The sequence below is a fragment of the Neophocaena asiaeorientalis genome, unplaced genomic scaffold, assembly GCF_003031525.2.
Source record: "Neophocaena asiaeorientalis asiaeorientalis breed wild unplaced genomic scaffold, Neophocaena_asiaeorientalis_V1.1 scaffold476, whole genome shotgun sequence".
Lineage (NCBI taxonomy): Eukaryota > Metazoa > Chordata > Mammalia > Artiodactyla > Phocoenidae > Neophocaena > Neophocaena asiaeorientalis.
The window spans coordinates 8,542,500-8,556,680 of NW_020172178.1; the positions used below are offsets into that span (position 1 = coordinate 8,542,500).

At 52.8% G+C, this 14,181-nt stretch overlaps 1 protein-coding gene across 2 annotated transcripts in view; it reads left to right on the forward strand.

The window, feature by feature from the left end:
• The first annotated feature begins 9,093 nt into the window (after positions 1-9,093).
• Positions 9,094-14,181, forward strand: part of TRAF3 (TNF receptor associated factor 3) — a 117,355-nt gene continuing 112,267 nt past the window's right edge. For both annotated transcript variants that reach the window (XM_024758536.1, XM_024758545.1), the window contains exon 1: positions 9,094-9,174. The gene's annotated coding sequence lies outside the window, so the exon portion shown is untranslated. The remainder of the gene's footprint in view (positions 9,175-14,181) is intronic.

Here is a 14,181-nt window from a genome sequence, read left to right on the forward strand (position 1 = left end):
TGAGTCCCCAAATGGCTGCGATGCAGCTGACACGATTCTGGGTGTCACGTGCAGACCCAACCAACAGAAGGAAAAAAGTCATCTTTGCTCTGTCTTCTATCAGCCAAGGAACCTTTCCCAGCATCCCTCAGAAGCCAGCCCCCCACATCTCATTGGCTAGGATTGGGTCACATGCCCTGTGCTAAGCCAGTCATTGGCTAGGAGAACCATTGGCTTAGCCAATCAGAGTTTACATCTGAGGCACACGGGGCAGGGCCTGGTACCCAGAACAAAAGTGGGCTCTGTCAGCATGAACGGCCCCCTCTGTGTGTCACTCAGGTCCCCATGCTTGTTCTGCCAAAGGCTGTCATAAAGGCCATTTGTACTTGTGGCAAAACCCTCAGGTGGCGCTGTGCTCTGCCTGGGTCTGGGTCAGTCTGAGGTCCTTGTGGGAGGAGAAGGCTCTTTCTAGAACTTTCTGGAAACTGGAAGGACCTCCACTGCATGTTGCCTGAGGCCCCCTCGCCTAGAAGCTGTGTGCGACCCAAACGCAGCTCCCAGAGTCGCTCACTTAATCCCCACGGCAGCTCCGGAGCTGGGGGGACAGGAGGGCAGAGGCCGAGGCCAGTCACCCGAAGCTCCACATCTGGTAAGTGGGGGAGCTGGGATCGGACCCAGAGCTCCTACTGTCACCCACCCCCGGCCAGCGAAAGCCTTTTTTAAAACTTGAATGTAATTTGCATACCATATAATCTCCTCTTCTGGAGTGTACGATTCAGCGGTTGTTGGTATATTCACGAGGTTGTGCAACCATCACCACAGTCAATTTTAGAACAAGTTCATTACAACCAAAAGAAACCACTCAACCCTTAGTGGTCACCCCCTGCCCCCCTCCCTCCCGCCCGCCCCAGGCAACCTCTGGTTTACTTTCCGTCTCGTAGATTTGCTGATTCTGGACGTTTTATATACTGGAATCCTACGGTACGTAGACCTTTGTGTCTGGCATCTTCCACTTAACATCGTGATTTCGAGGTCCATCCATGTGTAGCAAGCGTCAGCGCTTTGCTCCTTTTACTGCCAAACAGTACCCCGTGGTGCGGGCACACCACACTGTGTTTATCCAGTCCTCAGCTGCTGGGGTGTTGGGCTGCCTCCAGCTATTGGCTGCTGTGACTAATGCCGCAGGGAGCAGTCATATACAGGTTTTTGCACGGACGGAAGTTTTCATTCCTCTAGAGTAGATACCCAGGAGCGGCATCGCTGGGCGAAAGTCCTTTTTACGAGGTGAAAGCAAGGGTTAACCGGGGGTGGGGGGGTCAGAGTGTTCCGAGCCCTGGAGTTGGGGGTAGGAGGTCGTGGTTCTGGCTGTGCTGTCTAGAGGCTCTGGGACCTTGGGTAGATCACGGCGACAAGAGTCCTGGAGTAGGTGCTCCCAGCCCTGCCCTGGGAGGGTACCTGCAGGCCCACTTCCTCCCTGCCACCGTGCTGGTGAGAGATGATGGTGCCCACCCACAGAGGGCATAGAAGGCACTGTGTGTGGGCATCTGCTGTGGCTTTGGCTCCCTGACCAGGCCCTTTTCTCCCAGAGGTGGGAAGACACTGCCCTCCTGCTGTGATCAGCACCAGTTTTGCATTTGCACTTGAATGTCTACACTGCTTTACTCTGTGGTATCCACTTAGACTTGCAAGTAAGCCTTAGCTAATTCTAATAAAATAGCCGTGGAAAGCTCTGCCAGAAATGTAATTGTATTTACCAAACAGCTAATAAATATTTACTGCAAATCTCATTGCTCCATAAAATTGTAGACTGCACCTTCTGCCTGCTTTTTTGGCTGAGAGGCAGGGCCGGGGAGAGAGGCAGACAGGGCTGGGAAGGGGAGGGGGAGGGTTTGACCTGCCTACTTGTTATAGCGTAAGCTGGTCCTTTGTTTGGGTTCTCTGTAATGAGATCTGACCACTCACCAGAGCCTTTGATCTGAGGTTGGTCATTTTATTCAGAAAGCAAGCTCTTACAAGGGTTCATTTCAGTTGCAATTCCAAACCAGATCTCCTTGATTATGCATGGAAAGCTTACAAAATTTTCCACTGAGATGATTTTTGAATTAACTGAAAACTTAGCAGTTTCATAATTTTTGAAGTGTAGATTTTTGCCTCTCCTTCTTGGTCTCATAAGTCCATCACTGGGTCTTTTTAAACCTGAACTTTGCCATAGGCTGAGTCCTCGAAGGAAGATAGATACCCCCTTTGTGCCTGGCACCCGCTGAGGCCTCCCTGTCCGTGTCCCGCAGCCTTGAGGGCAACATCCTCCGTGACCAGTTCAAGAGCTTCCAGAGGAGAAACATGATGGAGCCTCGGGAGCGAGCCAAGTTCAAGCACAAGTACAAAGTGAAGCTGGTGGAGAAGCGGGCGTTCCGCGAGATCCAGTTGTAGCTGCCGCGAGATGTTGGAGCCCCCGCCCTTCAATAAAGCACCTTCCGACCAACAACAAAAAAAAGATAGATACCCTTGACATTTAAAAAAAATTAATGGAAAATCACAAAATCCCATCCAGTGCTACACTGAAATGTAGTTACAGCTCTTTCCTTGTGCCCAGTGAGAATTTAATCATAGCAAAATCTTAATGTTTAATATTGAGATCTTTATCCAAGAAACCCAAAACGTATTTTACAAGGGGCAGCTTGGCATTTTCCAAACCTGCTGACATAACTCCCTGGATCTAATTTGAAGCTGTGGCAGCTGGAAAGATGACCCAGTGACCCTGGCTTTTACCCAAATCTGAAGTTTGGGGCCCCAGAGGTCAGAGACCTAAAGGCAAAAAGCATGGGCTTGGAGGCATTGCTCTGGGAATTCCTCAAGGGCCAGTTCCTATTTGCTTCCAGGACCCTCAGGAGCTCCAGAGTCTCTAACTGGGCCACAGGCCTCATTTATGGAGTGGGGGGCTCTGACTCTTCGGGGAACAGTCCTGGTTGACGTCTCTACAGGTCAGTGTGAGTCACATGCTGGAGGGTCAGAGGGTCAGAAGGCCAAGGATGAGACCTAGGAGAAAATCCCTCTTTTTCTCCATCCCTGCAGTTATAGGGGATTAGCAGGCCTTTAGGGCAGCTAGATTTCTGTAGTGGACACTACGTTTCTTTTCTTTTTTTTTAATTTTTAAAATGTTCTGGTGTGCCGTGCAGCATATGGGATATTAGTTCCCCAGCCAGGGATCAAACCCATGCCCCCAGCAATGGAAGCACAGAGTCTGAACCACTAGACCGCCAGGGAAGTCTCTGTTCCTTATGTTTTTTTTTCTTTTTAAAATTTTTTTGTTGTAGTGGACACTATTGGTGCCTGTATTAGTTAGCTTTGATGTATAGCAAACAACCCAGAAACTTAGCGACTTAAAAATAACAAGCACTTATTGGCCTTTGATTACGTGTGTTGGCAATTTGGGCTGGGCTCAGCCGGGGTGGTTCTACTGGTCTTGCCTGGGCTCACTCATGTGGCTCAGCTGAGGTTGGATGATTCGGGACGGCCTGACACGCATTTCTGGCAGGCGAAGGCAGGTGAAAGCCATTGGCCAGAATGCCTTGGTTCCCTTCCATGTGGCCCTTTGGGAGTTAGTTTGCTTTTGTTCCCACAGTCTCAGGGTTCCAGGTGCCACAGGAGAGCATAAACCAATACACAAGCACTTTTCAAACCTCTGCGTCATCATGTTTGCTCATGTCCCATTGGCCAAAGAAAGTCACGTGGCCAAGCCCAGACCTGAATGGGGAATAGACCCCTCTTGATGGAAAGAGTAACCAAGTCAAGTGCAAAAGGGCATGGATGCAGGGATAGGTGGGATTTCTGCCTGTTCTGCAATCGACCACAGAGTCCCCCCAGACCACCTTTACAGGGCTGGTGTATCCATTCCCCAGCTGCTGTGCGCGCTGGCCACGAACGAAGCTGCCTTCTCCTCCGGAGAATGGCCTCAGCTCGTGAGAGCCACGCACCCCAGTTTATATTCTTCCGCTCTGCCTGGGGGGCGGGGCTTGCAGCCAATGGGTCCGTGTTTCTCCACAGTGTGCCCTGGACCCTCTTCCTGTTGAGAGGAGGGGTCTATGTCCCCTCCCCTTGAATCTGGGTGGGCTGGTGACTAGCTTGTAACCACCAGGGAATGGCGAAAGGGACACTACGTGACTTCCAGTGGAAGGTTATCAAAGGCGATACAGGTCCTGCCGTGCTGACTGGAAGCCTGCTCTTGAAGCCCTCAGCCTGCCCGTCGACCCTGAGGCTACTGAGTCGTGAGGGAGCCCAGACGCCCCGCCTGGAGTGATGCCCGGCCAGCCCTGCACTGTTCACGCTTTGCCATCGTCTGACTGAGCCCGACAGAGACCCTACCCAGCTAAACCTTTCCCGAATTCCTACCCACAGAAGCGGTGAGAGATAATAAAATGATTGTTGTTGTCTAAGCCCCTAAGTTTTTATCTGATTTTTTGTGCGCTCATCTTCTTAGACTGTGTCCATCTTCCTATTACCACGAGGAACACAGATAAGACGGGGTTTCCCCGGGACCTGGGCTACTGTGTCCAAACTGCTGGTCCTCCATTCCCACTCCCGCACATGTCACCGTGTGTGTGTGTGGCCTTTTAGTCTCATTTGTCTTTCCACCCCCAGAGCCTCTCAAAGTGCTTAGCTCACAGTAGTGTCCATGAATGTTCATGAAAGTTCCTACACCTCAGGGCCCTCATGTCTTTAGCCAGACAGATCTTCCATGTCTCCGGCAAGCCATTCTGCCCCTCTAACCTCCTTTCCACTAGAGGATGCAGGAGAGAAACTTCCAGAACAGTAGGTGCCTCTGTGGTTGCCCAGCGGAAGGGACGGTGCTGGGGTCGGTTAAAGGTCTTCTCTGTTGGAAACTCTGGAAGCACGCCCATTTCCAAAGGACCCGAAATTTGTCTGGACTTGCTCTCCGCCTGCTGTGTGCCCCTCCAGCCTGTTGGAGCAGATCCATAATCCTGGGAGTGCAACTCTGCAAGACAAGAGGACCTTGAGTTTTCAAGGACTGGGAGAGCGGGGAAGGGCCAGGAAAGAGCTGGTTCCTGGGGTCAGAGCCTTCAGGGTTAGGATGCAGTTTAGAGGCGTTGGCATCGGTTCCCAGCCACAAAGGCTGCCCACTCATTAGCCTTTGCTTAGCAGCTGGGTCTGGGGGATGAGTGACACCCTTCATCACCCAGGAGGCTGGAGGTGGTGGGTGGAGGAGTGATGGGGGAGGAATGGTGAGTGGCAGGCGTGGGAGGGACGGGGTGGGGGGAAGAGCAGGGGAGGGTTGTGGGGATGGTGAGGGACAGGCGGACGATAGGAAGGTGTGGTGAGGGGTTGTGAGTGGCAGGGAATGGCTTGGAGGAAATCCCAGCATTTTTGAATCTTTTTTTTTTTTTTTTTTGCAGACGAACCCGTGTCCCCTGCATCGGCAGGCGGACTCTCAACCACTGTGCCACCAGGGAAGCCCAATCCCAGCATTTTTGAAAGATCCCAACTTTTATGTGTGTAGCTGAACGATGCTACTGGATTTGGCCTAATTACAAAAGGTATTAAGAGTCGTACGTTTAGGATGTCTTGTTTTCTGGGCAAATGTCAGAGATTCTACTGCATTATTAGGGTTTCAGGTCTTCTGACGATATGGTGACAGCTGGACCCTTGTCCAGGGGCAAAAACCTCACGATACACAATTCTGAAATCACATTCAGCGAGTTCATAGCTGCCTCGTTTCCAAGTCCACCCCAGGGGTCATGAAGCTCGAAGCTCTCACAGAGCGAGGTTAAAGAGGGGTTCGGTGAGATGCCTTCAAAGGCAGTTACTAGCAGCGTTAGTTGGGCTCACAGAGTGGGGTGCTGCAATCCCCCACCCCCTGCAGGGCTGGGCAGCTTTTGGGGATTTACAAGTGGAACAGACTCGGGGTAGATGCCATTCCTCAAGTGTCCAGTAAACATTTTAAGTGGATGAATGAATGACTATTGCAGAGATACGTAAGTGGCTGGTATTTTTTTTACTGATCCTGGGGCAAAATCCATCTTATTTATCCTTAAAAATGGTGGGAGAAGTGGTGGAATCAAGGCTCTGGACAAACTGGGGAACTTTTCCTTAATCCTTTTCTAACTTTTTGTTTTCTTTGGGGTAATCAAGAGACACCACATTTACCCGAGTCCCATTTCCTAACGACCCAGGTGACTTCAGACAGACGCAGGCCTATTCAAATTGTTTCCCGGAGAGGACAGGGTCAAAGGGAAGCCCAGGGTCCAACGGTACCCTTTTCGGGGAGCGACCTGGAAGCCGCTGCCCAGAAAAGCCTTGATTCGGGGGCCCTGGCTGCGCAGTTTCTGCATTCGGAGTTGCGGAATGAAGTGCTCTATCAGAAGAACAAAATCCCCAAACCAAAGTTAGAGCGTCCGATTTTGGTTCCTTAACCATCTGTGGGGAAATTTTTTAGTTTGCCTCATACTCAAAAAGAAACAGCAAGGGAGGAAAGGCCCTTTCCTGTCAACACAGCCATTGGGGCAGCCGCCCTGCCTCACGGCCCAAGCTCCTGAGTGTCCCCTACCCCCGCGGGCCTCACCTCCGCGGGGCAACTTCACGGGGAGGTCTCACCTGAGCTCTGGCCCACTGACTTAAACTGGCTGCTGGCTCTTATTAGCCCCCAGAACACCACCTAAGAGGTGCAGGGATGGGCCCAAGACACCTGGGCCCTGGGCCAGAGGGTCAGGAGAGAGCCCAGGTGGACACCTGCACCAGTCCTGTCCCTTTAGTCATGTCCTCAAGGCTCCTAACGCGGGCTCTGCCTCCCCAGCTTTAGGAAGTACCACAGAGCTGGTGTTTAGCAAGCTTTTGTTAGACTGATGAGACAGGTTGTTGAGGTAGCCTCCTAATTACAAAGAGAGTAATTATTTACTTAAAGAAGCCCCAAGACTGTCATTTTAGCTACCAGCACATAGCAACGTTAGCTTCCCCCCTGTGAAATGAGCTTATTTGGGTCCATGTTGAAAAACAGTAGAGGGAAATTCAAACTTGGTAGTTTGAAAAATCACCTACGTTGCAAATCATCCATGGAAATGAACGTCTTAGAGCAATAGATTAGCCAGAGCGGTAAGGAGAGCCTGAATTTGTTAATCTGCTGTTTTATCCTTGTCACCCAGGACAGAGGAGGTATGGCCAGTGCAGGGCTAATTAGATCCCTTCTGGCCTCCAGACTGGGAATTCCATCCCAACTGTGGAAGGATGGGCTGGACTGTATTCCTTCACACTGGCTCACCCACCAGCGGCCTCAGCTTACGCTCGAGGCCTTAAAATGCTCCCAAGTTTGGTTGCAGCTGGCTTTCACATGTTTGAAGTAAATCACAAGACGCAAGTACAACTGGGCTGCCCCAGACACAACCTGGGAAGAAAGAACAAAGAGCTGCTTGGGTGGCAGCTCCCCCAAACGTGAAATCCGCAGGGTTCTAGAGCGGGTTCCTGATCGGCCTGGGGCAGGCGCGTGCCAGGCCCCAGGTTTCCTCTGAATCCGCCCTCAGTGGTGAGCCCAAGGGGTGGCCAAAGACCCCCAACCTTCAACAACCCCAGATCTGCCCCAAATCCACACGTTAAACAGAGGACTTGCGCTTGCGCTGGCAATGAGGATTCGAGATAAGCCCTCGGACGCTCTTCTAGACAGACGACCGCACGGTAAACCTCTCCTGTGCGGAGGCTTGGAGGTGGCCCCAGCCCCGAACCCACCTGCGGGCCAGAGTCCCGAGTGGGGGGCCGCTTACTGAGGAAGCAAAACTGGAGGTACATGAAGTGGACGGGAAAGATTTGGCCTGGGGCAGATGGTCCACTCATTCCTCCCTGCCTCCCTCCCTTCCTTCCTGCCTTGATTCACTTAGCCACATGTTTTAAGGGCTGCCCAGGGCGTTCCACCAAGGAGAGAGTGAGGGAACTGGCCAAGTGGACCAAAGCCTCTGGCAGTGAAGTGGACAGAGAAGCGGGCCCAGGGTCCTCCACTCAGGACTCTTCAGAAGGACGCATGCAAGGTGAACCGCACCATCGTTTATTTTTTTGAATATAACAAACCTCATTAACCCAGATGCTACTAATTTTGAGTATTTCACCCCAGAGTGGGTGGAAATTCCAACGGGCAGGGCACACGAGACAGATGTGTCAGCACACGTGAGGAAAATAACTTTTAAACTACATACACTTGATTCATGTTTCCATTAGCATAGTGGCTTTTCGAACGTCTGCACCAGAACCTACAACGAGAAATACATTTTACCTCAGGACAGACAAACTTAGCTGTGTATACCCATGCAGAACTAAAACAAAAGTTTCAGAAAACGACACCGACCTAGTAAGTAAGAAGCATTTTGCTATTTCCTATTTTATTTTATTTCATTTCATTTTTTAAGAAGATGCCGGTCATACCCACTGAACTGAGTTTTCAACCAATTCGTAGATTACAAACTGCAGTTTGGAAAACACCACATCCCAGGTAAAGGGGCTGGCACAATTCTGACAGCTTGTCGTATCCACAGTGTAGGTCCGAGGACCAATCCCTCAGAAAATACTTTTCAGGGAACTGATAAGGAAGTTTGTCGTCAATTTAACATCCCTGACGGTGTGATGAGAAAGCATTAGGTAACGTCCCTGAAAAACAGTGGGGCAGATGTGACGGTTACTCATGGCAGTTGATCACGGACACCTGAAATTAAAACAATCCCTCCCTCCCCGGAGATCTGGGTGAATCCTTTTTTATGTAATAGAGGCAACAGCATCAGGAACACAGCCCTGTGCCCGCCTTCTGACACCTCTCAGGGACACACTAGCTGCATGGTCCCCACTGGCCTCAGCCGCCTTCTCAAAGCCCCCTTGGGGTAGGGCAGGCAGTCATATTTCCGTTCTGCAAAAGGGGAAACCCGGGGCCAGGGAGGTAAAGTGCCTTCCTAAGATCATACAGCTAGTTAGTCATGAGTTGAGTTCTGCTTTTTTGATTCCTGCTCTAGAATTCTTCTGCTCGAGTGAATTCCTCCTGTTCACCTTTCCAAGGGAACTCATCACTGGGATATTTTGGGGAGCTTGTCCCTGGCATCGTGTCAGGCCAGGGGCCCATTTGGAGGTGCACTGTGGTGACTCCTGGGAACGAATCTTTGATCTGGAATCCCCTCAACTGTCTATGACCCAAAGGAAGAGAGAGTAAATCATGTAAGTAGCTGGGGGGAAGAGCATTCTGGGCTGAGGGAACAGCGTGGGCAAAGGCCCTGAGGGTGAGTCAGCCTGGGTCCACGGAGGCTCCCTGGAGACCAGTGTGGGTGGAACAGGTGAGCAAGGGGCAGCCATGGGGTCTGAGGTGACAACCACGGCCCCTCGGTTCCTCCTAGGGCCTCGGCCACTGAGAGCAGCTCCGCAAAGGCCGCTCTGTGGGGACAGCAGTGCTGTGGCCAGAGCCCTGGCCTACGGAACAGCGGTGCTTGGCCTACGGGCAGTGTGCTCTGGGTTCTCGCCCCCATCCGATAGCAAACGCGGCACTCTGAGCGTTGGCTGGGTTTAGAACACCACCCTGATGGCCACCAGACAAAGGGTGATACCCACTCCCTTTCTCTGGCTTTGAAGGTGGGAGGTACCTAATGGTTTCCTGGCGTTTGGTCTTATTCCTTTGGAAGAGTCCCGATGTGCGTCACTGGGCCCGAGGGCTCACACCACACGCCCACCCCGGCGCCCAGGAGGTTTGTGTTTCTGGTTGCTGGCTCACACCTGTGTGTGTGCGCATTTGCCAGAGCCGGGCGTCCTTGGCTGTGATCGCGTCCACCACGTGGCAAAGCCACGCCCCGCCCTTTGGATTTGCCCAGTGCCCGGCACATGTTTATTGGCTGAAGGACAGTGAAGTATGATCAAAGGCAGGGTTAGTTTGGGTAGAACACAAGCTATCAATCAACTTTACAAAGGCTCCTACCTCGGAGCAAAATCCAAGTCCTGGTGATGACCCACAAGGCCCTGCGTCTCCACCCCTCCCCAAAGCCCCACGTCACCTCCATCCTCTGTGACTCTCCCCTGCTCACTGGCTCTAGCCACACCGGCCTCCCCAATGCTCACTGACCTCAGGGTGTCTACCCACGCTGTTCTCGCTGCCCGGATGCTTCGCCCACGGATGTCCGCATGGCACCTCCTCTCCTCCTTCGGGCCTACGCTCACATGGCACCTGATCCGCCAGCCCTCGGCCACTTGCTCCAGGCCTCCCTCCTTCCCCTCCTCTTCTCTAGTTTTGGTCGCAGCTCTTGTTATAGATTTGCTTGTGATTTGTTTATTTGGTCTACACCTGCTAGAAGGTAAACTCCCAAAGGACAAGCGGTTCGTTGGTTTCATGCTAGCAGAGAGCTGGGCAGGGGTCGTGCTCAGCAAGCAGGTCTTGACCAAATGAACTGAGGGACGCGGGGAGGGTGGAGTAAGGTGTTTTGATCCAGCATCGTGTGACATTCCAGGCTTGTCCTCACCAGCCTGGAGAGAGGGGGAAGGGCACCGCAGTTGCGCGTGTTCGTAGTGAGATGGCATATTGCAACTTGGACGATTCAGAACTCTTGTACTTTTCAAACAGCTTGTCTCGTTAATCCAAGACTTGATTTGGACCCGATAACCTTCTCCCTCATTTCTAATGTGTTGGGAGGAGCAGAGCTCACTTTGGATGCTGCCGGGGTGGGAGGAGCTGGGTCTCCCGAGGGCACTGCTCCACCAGCCACTGGCTTTTGTGTGCCGAGCAGGGTCTGCCAGCTAAGGCCGGAGCTGAGTTGTGGGAGGACAAAGAGGCTATGAGGAGCCCACCTGGGGGAGAGGGACGGTGACCGCAAAGGCAGGTGGAGCCTCTGAATGGGATTGTAAGGCAGACGCTCAGCTTCTCATGGGTTTCATGAGTTTGCTGTGAGAGCTTGCTGCAAACCCTCTCCCCATCTCCCATGAGGCCTGCAGTAGTGGCCCCCTTTCTTGGTGGAGTTGAATTTATCTTTTGGAAGCGAAGTGTGGGTGTGGGGTTCTAGTCAAGGCTGCCTGTGGGAAGCTGGCCTTTACCTGGGGCTCATGTACTCCTGAAGGACTGGGGGAAAATGCCAGAGCTGCTGGTGGTGGTGGTGGACCCACAGAAATGAGAGAAAATTAAAACTTTCTGTGGCCAGTTATACAAATCTCCCACCTTGCCTTCCCTTCTCTCACCACTTGCGCGAAACCCGTGGCTGTGTTTGCATACCCACCCTTAGGCCTCCTGGGCCTCTCCAGGCCCCATTTCCTCTGCATTTGTTTTTGGCCATCCCTGTCCGGAGAAGGGGCACCTCTGCTGTTAGCCAGGGTCTACTTGAAGGACTGGGCTGGGCAGGGGAGGGGGGCTGGAGTCCTTGGCTTTGCAGCCCAGCACCGCAGCGCACACTCATGATGGAGCAGGAGGGAGAGGGCTGCTTTCCCACGACGACCACCCCCAAACGCTGGGCCACTTCCACCATCTTCAGCAGCTGTTTTAGTTTATGATAGTGTTCTCAAACTTCAGGTCATGAACCAACAGTGAGCTAAGAGAGTCACAAGCAGCATTTTAAAAATAAATGGAATGGAATAGAAAATAACAGAGTACATCACATGTTTGAGATTAAGCATTGTTATATATGTGTGTGTATAAATGCACATGTGTTATACACAAGGGGTTTGTAACGTAAAGTGTATTCAAAAAGTTTGGAAGCCACCTGTCTGAACAATTAGTGGGAACTCTTGTTGATTTTGCCAGGTGCCAAGGCCCACCTGAGGTGGTATTTCATACGTTTCAGTGGGAGAAGTTGCTAGCACTTTTCAGCCCAAGACAGACCCACGGGAGCTGATGGTCTCAGAGTGGGGAGGTGTCACTTGCGTGTCTGATCGTCACACTCGGGGAGAGATCTGATGAAACCCCTCTCGTAGGCCTGAAGACCCCTTACACTAAACAGTGGATACTTTCTCCTCCTCTCTGGAAGACAGACAGGAATGGCTTCTGAGCCATTGTACTTGAGTCACTCCAATATCTGTGTGCACTTCTCCCAGAAATGCAGCAAACAGAACACGTAATGCTACATAAATTCCTGCGAGAAATTTCTTTGTCCAGAAATGGTGTCAGCTTGTTGTTACACGTTGCCATAGGGAACAGAGAGCTCTGCCTTTGAAATGCAGCGAGGAGAGCTGTGATTGGCTCTCCTCGCTGCTCATCACGGCTGCCCAGCGGCCGAAACTGCGGAGGACAGAACGCCCGCCCCCAAAGCCGTTGCCCTGTTTGGGGCAAACTTCTTTGTGCTGCTTCCCCCTCCAATTCCCCAAAGCAGGGGATCCAGAACTGCTCAGACGGTTGGAGGAAAGAAAGAAGGGGGAGGAAGGGGAAGAAGAGAAGGAGCAGGTCCTCACTCCCCAGCAGAGGGCTCAACCACGGCTTGTACCTGAATCTATTCATTCTGAATGCTGCTTGATACTGCTTTGGTAGAGGATAAAACGAGTTGTAGAAAACCCCTCTGACGGGTCTTTGAAACTTCTACCTTGTTGCTTATTTTGAAAGAACCAAGAATAGTGCAGCCTAGAGAATTTTTGGCAAACTCTGATTTTGGCAAAGTCTTAAAAAGATCCCAATATAGTGTGAGGCAGGAGGTGGGAGTGTGACCCGGCTGAGTGTCCCAGGACTGTGGCCTGAGCAGGCCTGGGGACCTGGGAGGAGATGGGCTGATACACAGAGGCCTGGGAGCCGGGGGTGTGGGAAGCAGTGTGGACCCTGCCCTTTGAGGGCAGGGTCTTTACGGCTTCTGACAGGCAGGAAAGGACACCCAAAGCTCTGGAGAGGAAGCCACGGAGAGGGAAGGAAGGAGGCGCTCATCTGGTGACCTAGGTTCGGGTCGGAGCCCAGGAGTCTGTGTGAGAGGGTTGGCTGGGGCTGGCCTGTCGCCCTGACATGGGTGCTGGGGGAACAACAGCCATCTTGGGTTCTCTGTCTGCACTCAGCTGTGCCCTTTCAGTGGCCCAAGCAGGGGCGCTGCTGTAGCCTGGCCGAGTCCCCACCTCTGTGGCTGGAGAACAAGTACCAGTCGGGCTGATGGGGCCAGAGCCGTGGACTGTCGAGGGTTCTGGAATGTTCCACAGAGGAAGTCTCCAGAGGAGATGCTGGACTTCCTGCCTCTATTCAACAAGTCATTGGAGAAATATAAGAAGGGAGCCTGGCTTAAGCTGGTCACACAGGTCTCAGCGCTGGTCTGGGGATCTTTATGAGCCTTCCCGAGCAGAGAAAAAGGAAACATCATTCCATCTCCTCAGTGTTAACTTGTAAACTCGTGCAGAGGTGGCCTTGCTCTTTGGGTGGCCTGGAGCCTCGCAGAGACAGGCCGTCCGTTGCGCCCCATCTTGCCAGGCCCAGCCGGACTGGACACCGTCTTAGAGGACCATGGGGAATCCTTCATGATTTGGGGGGCAGAGGGCCGAGGCCCCTGGAGAAGTGCCCTGGCTCTGGAGGCTGCACATGCCCCTGAAGCCGTGGGGTCCAGGGAGGAGAGGGGTGCCCGGGGCAGCAGGATCTCTGTCCTGGGTCCCCAGGCCAGCTTAAGGCAAACTGGCCACACTCTTCGCACTTGACCAAGACACAGCTTCCTGGGTGTGGGAGGACCCCAGGGAGCAAGGAAATGCCAACCAAACCAACGCTGAGACAGCTCCCCGCTTAGTGAAGATCAGGGCCCAGATGTCGCGAGTCTCCTTCAGCTCCACCACCTGCTCGTGCGGACGAGAGGGAACGAGTGTAGGAGCGAATGTGTATGTATGTGTGAGAGTGTGCTGTGTGCATGGGTGAGAGGGAGCATGGGTGTGTGAATGCGTGTACAAGTGTGAGAGCACGTGATCGTGTCTGTGACCAAGTGTGTCTCCGAGAGCGTGTGAACATGTGTCTGTGAGAGTATGCATGTCTTGTGAGCATGTGTGTCTGAGTGTGAGGGACAGTGTGTAAGAACGCATGTTGGCTGAGTGTGTCTGAGCCTGTGTCTGTGAGTAGTTGTGTGAGACTGTGTGTTGAATGTGTGTCCGTGTGCGTGTGAGCGAGAGTGGCTGCCCTGCTGAACCGGGTGACGCCATCGCTCCCGACTGCGAGGGGACCTGCACCTTTCGGGCCCGCACGAGGCTCGCGTGGCTTTTCGACCCGGAAAGGGGTGGAGGCCCGGGGTGAGGGCCGCGCGGAGCCGGGGG